The sequence below is a fragment of the Brachypodium distachyon genome, chromosome 4 (genome assembly GCF_000005505.3).
Source record: "Brachypodium distachyon strain Bd21 chromosome 4, Brachypodium_distachyon_v3.0, whole genome shotgun sequence".
NCBI classification, from domain to species: domain Eukaryota; kingdom Viridiplantae; phylum Streptophyta; class Magnoliopsida; order Poales; family Poaceae; genus Brachypodium; species Brachypodium distachyon.
The window spans coordinates 29,479,845-29,486,094 of NC_016134.3; the positions used below are offsets into that span (position 1 = coordinate 29,479,845).

Consider the following 6,250-nt stretch of genomic DNA (forward strand, 5'->3'; position numbering starts at 1 on the left):
GTGTTATGAAGATGAGAGCAACAGAACCATCTGATTTGTGAGTGTCCATCATGTGATGTATGGCATCCTCGGTTTGGTAGATTCCCTGTTGTTGGATGAGCCCTTCAATTCGCAAACCTAGAGGGGAAGCAAACCAAACTGCATGCACAAACTTACAGTCAAAAAATAGGTGAAAATCAGTCTCTTCCTTTCCACACCTCACACGTCTAGGATCAATATGGTTTGATCTAGCCGATGCCCTGACTCCGGTGGGAATAGCTTTTCTAAGAAGTCTCCATCCAAAAACCTGCACTCTTGGAGGCATTTGATTATTTTTCCAAATAGTTTGTATCATGTTCCGCACTTGAATAGAGAGACCAGATTGATTACCTGCACGCAACCGTAAAAGGAGGGATGGAAATTTTGGTAGGCACTTTTAGTAGAACAAATTCCTGAGGGAGTGTACTTCCAAACAAGGATGTCATCATTGTCATTATTGAGAACAGGGATTTGGGCAATTAAATTAGCATTCTCAAAACAAAACAGATTAGTGATAAGAGGCATATTCCAGTTTTTTGTTCCAGGAATCCAAAGATCGAAGATGGAAGCTGGATAGTTGTAGCTGGGATTTTGAATATTAAGCTTATCATGAATGTTTTCCCAAAACTGTACCAGGGGGGAGACCAAATGGAGGAGTTACCATTAGAAATTTGTAGAGTGGTGGCGTTGATGAGGGGTTCTCTAACTTTCAGAATGGCTGTCTAGAAAACAGATTTTGAAATATTTTTTGGGGCTTTACAAAAGGAGGTATTAGGAAAATATTTGGATTTAAGTACTTTGAAAGTGATGCTATCTGGAGAGGTGACAATATTCCAAGCAGCATTAAGAAGCAAAGCTTTTTTGACAGCCTCGAGATTTCTGATACCCAAACCTCCTCCTTTCTTAGATTTAGAAATCTCAGTCCAGGCTTTCAAATAAAGCGGTCTAGGGTGAGTATCGTGTTGAATACCTGTCCACCAGAAGTCCCTTATGACCGCATTCATCTTGTTTAACAACTTCTTGGAGAAAAGAGTATTAGACATGTAATAAACGGGCAAGGAAGAGAAAACCGATTTGATAAGAATTAATCTACCAGCATGCGAGAGTTTATTTGCCTTAGCAATTTAGTTTAGACTTTAATTTATCAAGGACAAAAGCATAAGCATTAGATCTGTTTTTTGCAGGCATTATGAGAGGGTGACCCAAATGAGTAGTGTGATTGTCCATGTTTACGACTCTAAAAATCCTCTTGACATCATCTTTCTGGGCATCAGTAACATTTTTACTAAAGAGAATTGAAGATTTAGACCAGTTAGGGGTCTGACCTGATAAGCTACAGAAATCTTGAATACTATTCCAAATGACTGAAGCCTCTGTCTGATTCGCTTGTCCACAAACAATCAAGTCATCTGCAAAAATAAGAGAATATACAGGTGGAGAGTTGGGGCCTAGAACAATTCCTTGAAGATTTTTCCTTTGCATTTCTTCCTGCAGTTTGGCTGCTAACTCATTGATTGCTATAACAAATACGTAAGGAGATAAAGGGCAACCTTGTCTGATACCACGCTGACCCTTAAATCTACCATGATGATTTCCATTTATAATAACAGACTAATTAATGCTTGAGTTTAGGGATTAGTGGCCTACACTGGCTACTATATATATGCAGCCTGACACAAGGGGATCTTACCACCGTGTAAATTGTGTAAATTGGACCCTTACATATTAACTAAGCTTCAATTTACACAATTGTCAAACTGAATTGTACTAGTGAACTTATTCTATAATTTAGTGTGTAAAAATAACCATGAAAGGAAAAAATACTGCTGATTATCCAAACGGCAAACAGTAAGCAAACGGATTAATTGGCGTCAATGTTACGTAAGCAACTAAGAGTTGAAAAAAGGAACCAGCTGCAGAAAGAGAAAATGGAGAAGACAAGACAAAAGATCCCCGATTCCCAAGCATCTTGTTCCTCAGGGAACCCAGCGAACAGTTGATCCTATTCCTAGGCAGCTTCGAGGGAAGCTCCAGCTCCATCCCGTCACTTGACATGAAGCCACCAACCAACCATGGCCCCTTGTACTGCCGTGCTGTTCACATGCATTTTGTCCTTGTGAACCAATACATCGAGACGAGACCGAGAATGGCCATTCCTGCTACATTCATGGAACGGTGACTCGGAAAGTCAGAATCATGCAAGTGGCCTGTACTAGTATGTATGTACGCATGCATCTCCAAGATTGGATTACGGCCGAAATGCAGCACGAGGCTTAGCTTGACTGGCGGCTAGCTTGGCTGGCAACTGGCATTATCTTTTTTACACACCAATCATGACCCCGTGCAGCAAATTGCCTGAAGAAAGTAAAGCAGCATTATTATCTGAAAAAACAGTTAATCAACCACTGCTGCAGGAGCCGCCGGAACCAGCAGCTATAAATCGAGGAAACGTTTGGGTCTTCAGTAAGCAACAGCACGCTAGTCTCCTCATCCTTCGTTGATTGCTCAGCCCTTGATTGATCTCTTCGCCCTACTGGAACTATCGAGCTGTAAGCATCTCGGTCGGTCATCTTGTTTGTATATTTATATGCTTTTCCATCTCCATTTAATCTATGTGTTCCCGGCTGCAATTTGTGATACTTGGGGAGTTGGGGCCTTTCTGATCTGATCAGAGTGCATCTCATCCTTGTCTGAAGGAACTTTATATTCTGCATTTTCCTTGAGGATATATAGTCTGAATTTCTTGAGAGAGAGAGAGAGAGCGCGATCGTGTCTTGTTCTTGCCACATCGTCGATCCTCCATGTAGGGCAAAACAGTGCAGGTTTCACATGTCAGTGAGGCTTAGGCTTAGTTTGGCCTTGTTGAATCATGTTGTGCTGAATTTATTTTATAATCTGTTCTGAGAAAATACACACAAAACAGGCAAAAGTTGGTTAGCCAAACACAAAAAAAGATAAGCTGGTTTAAAAGTTGGATTATCATGATCCACCACAATGCCAAACTCACCCTTAGAAAGATAAACTGGATTCCATTTTTTTCCAACTCGTGAGGCTATTAATTTTGGTGAAATTTCGCTATGCCCCGGAATTTCAAACTAATTTAAGCCTAACCCAAAAAAAAGCTTATGTAAACTTGCTATATCCTAGAGTCCAGTATCTTGTTCTTATTTATTCAATGGGAACCCAGTAATTAACTTGTGCTGGACAAATCCTGCTACAGTTTCGATAAATTTTGGTGGAATTTCAAACATCCACCACTAATCGTTTCTGAAATTTCGATCATTTTGGTGGTTACCGAAATTTTACACCTAGTAAACCACCCTTCAAAATTGGACAGAGAGCTATCTGATTTGGTTTTGGAAAATCAGATTAGAGGGTATATCATGGTTGGTTTTTAATTTTGGAGGTTGTGGCCTAAGTAACAAAGTTCAGATAATTGATTGTTAACATTAGTTTAAGCATGTGATCAATTAGTTCGACCACATTTTAATTAAGGCTAATGACGGTTGATTAGTAACCGATGCCGCTTCATTATTCATTTATTCCCACGTTTTTCCTCTGTCTTTCTCCCGAACGGGCGCCTGTGCCCAAGTTACAGATGACTGTGCATGTACAGGGTCTCTTAGCAATGTATATATTCAACATCAATCAATGGAACAAGACATATTTCATTCTCAATCTCATTTACTCTCAACATTAATCTGATCATCTTCCACGTGTATTATTTTGCTAGCAATAGATTACTGAATACTTCATCGATCTCACTTCTTGTTTCGCACTTGGGCCTGTGTATTTTATTATTCATACCAACAGATGAATATGTGCAGTTCAAAATAAAACAGATGAATATGTGTATTAGCAACCAACATTTGTTTAACTTCTTGTTACGAGAAACATTCGATTAACCAAAATTTGTTTAACTTCTTTTTGCGAGAAACATTCCATTAACTTTTGTGGGGTATTTTAACTGCACATCGCGTACAAATGCATCCGAGTATTTGTCACTTTCCCAGCCTTCTTCAAGAACATCCATGAACCTTAGCTAACATTAACATCTTTTCTCTGTAAAGACACATTAACAATGTAGTTAGTATAAATCTAAAATTTCCCTCCTTTATATTTGTCATTTCCCATTTTTAATAAAATTTTCCTTCTTTTTATCCATGGGTGATAAATATATATAGGAGCCAAGCATGAAGGGTACGGCAATAATCAGATTATTTGTCATGGTGCTCATAGCTTCATGCGCAAATGTTGTCACCTGGAACTCCTTGTCTGGAAATGAGACAGACCGTTGTCACTTAGTGAATTCAAGAAGGCGATCAGTTTCGATCCGCAGCAAGCTTTGATGTCCAGGAATGACAGCATCCACTTCTGTAACTGGGAAGGTGTTCGTTGCACTTTGAAGAATCCACGCCGGGTCGCTTCTCTTGACCTTACAAACCGAGGTTTAGTTGGACAAATCTCTCCTTCGCTTGGAAACCTGTCATTCCTGCAAAACCTACTCCTGCCGAAAAATGCATTCACTGCAGACATCCCTCCTTCCCTTGGTCACCTGCGTCGCCTTCGGCATCTCTACTTGACTAATAATACACTGCAAGGAAGGATACCAAACTTTGCAAACTGTTCATATCTCAAGGCCCTATGGCTAGATCGAAATAATCTAGTCGGACAAATCCATACAGAATGGCCTCCTAACCTTCAAGAGTTGCAACTTGCAAATAACAATCTTAGTGGAACCATCCCTCCTTCTCTAGCCAACATCACCACGTTGGAAACTTTTCACTGCTCGTTGAATAATCTCGAGTGCAATGTTCCGGATAGTTTCGCAAAGTTTTCCAGACTAAAGTACTTGCTTGTGAGTGCCAACAGGCTGACAGGTAGGTTTCAACAAGCCATCTTAAATATTTCTACTCTTGTTGATCTTGGTCTTGCTGCTAATCAAATAACTGGGGAGTTACCGTCTAATCTCGGCAACCATCTACCCAATCTCCACGGTCTCTTTTTAGCCGCTAACTTATTCCAAGGGTATATCCCCAATTTGTTTATAAATGCTTCGAAGCTAACCCTTCTTGATATGTCAAGAAATAATTTGACAGGGGTGGTGCCAAGCTCCATTGGTAAACTAACCAAACTGTCCTGGTTGAATCTAGAGTTCAATAAACTCGAAACACATAACAAGCAAGATTGGGACTTCATGGAAAGCTTAGCCAATTGCACAGAGCTACGAATATTCTCGATGAGTGGAAATCGTCTTGAAGGCCATGTACCAGCTTCACAATGCGAATGGTTACCCCAAGTTTGGTTCCATTGGATGCACCTGGTATTCAGAAGGCAGACCTTTTGTTTCCTCAAGATGCTGTGGCCAACGGAAAGTAATTCACAGCGAGTCCGATGCTGCTGCAACCCAGCCATTTCATTTAGATGTATTTGCTAAGTTTTAGACTTCACTTGCGAGAAACAAGTCTAGTTACCGATGCTGCTGCAACCCAGCCATTTCATTTAGATGTATTTGCTATGTTTTAGACTTTAGTTGCGTCCCCATCATGCAGGAAGTGGCTCCAAGGCTGCATGAAATTAAGGAGTCATATATCAGAGGGTACCAAGGTACACACTAGTTTGGTCTTTGGTGCTGGTTTAACACCGGTTACACATTTTATTATTTGGGTTGCTTACTCCTCATTGTAATACTTCTAAATGATTGCAATTTTCGCCTGCAGCTCCCTAGCATCCGCATGGAACCCTTTGTGGATGAGTTTCATTCAGCATGTGGGGATGGTTTAGATTTTAGAAAACCTTCTGATGGTAACGATCATCAACTTCAATTGGAACACAGCATTGTCGCATTGAGGTGCAGCTAGTGTGTTTGTTGTTAAGGAAATTAAGTTTGTTCCCTCCACACAATGCTAATGGTTACCCCAAATTTGGTTCCATTGGATACACCTGGTATTCAAAAGGCAGACCTTTTGTTTCCTCAAGATGCTGTGTAGAATGGAAAATAATTCTCAGCGAGTCCAATGCTGCTGCAACCCAGCCATTTCATTTAGATGTATTTGCCAATTTTTAACCTTTTAGTTGCGAGAAACAAATCGAGTTAATTATAGCCCTATCTTTGTAGCATTGTAGCACAAACCTGCCTATCGATGCATTGTGACTGCCGTGATAAATTAATTTTGTATGCAACAAGGAAAACTAAAGGGTGGTAGATATAGGTCCTTCTAGAGATTTATTG

The 6,250-nt window shown here is 40.2% G+C and overlaps 1 pseudogene; it reads left to right on the forward strand.

Moving 5' to 3' along the window:
• The first annotated feature begins 1,865 nt into the window (after positions 1–1,865).
• On the forward strand, positions 1,866–5,996 carry LOC112272474 (annotated as a pseudogene).
• The last annotated feature ends 254 nt before the right edge of the window (positions 5,997–6,250 follow it).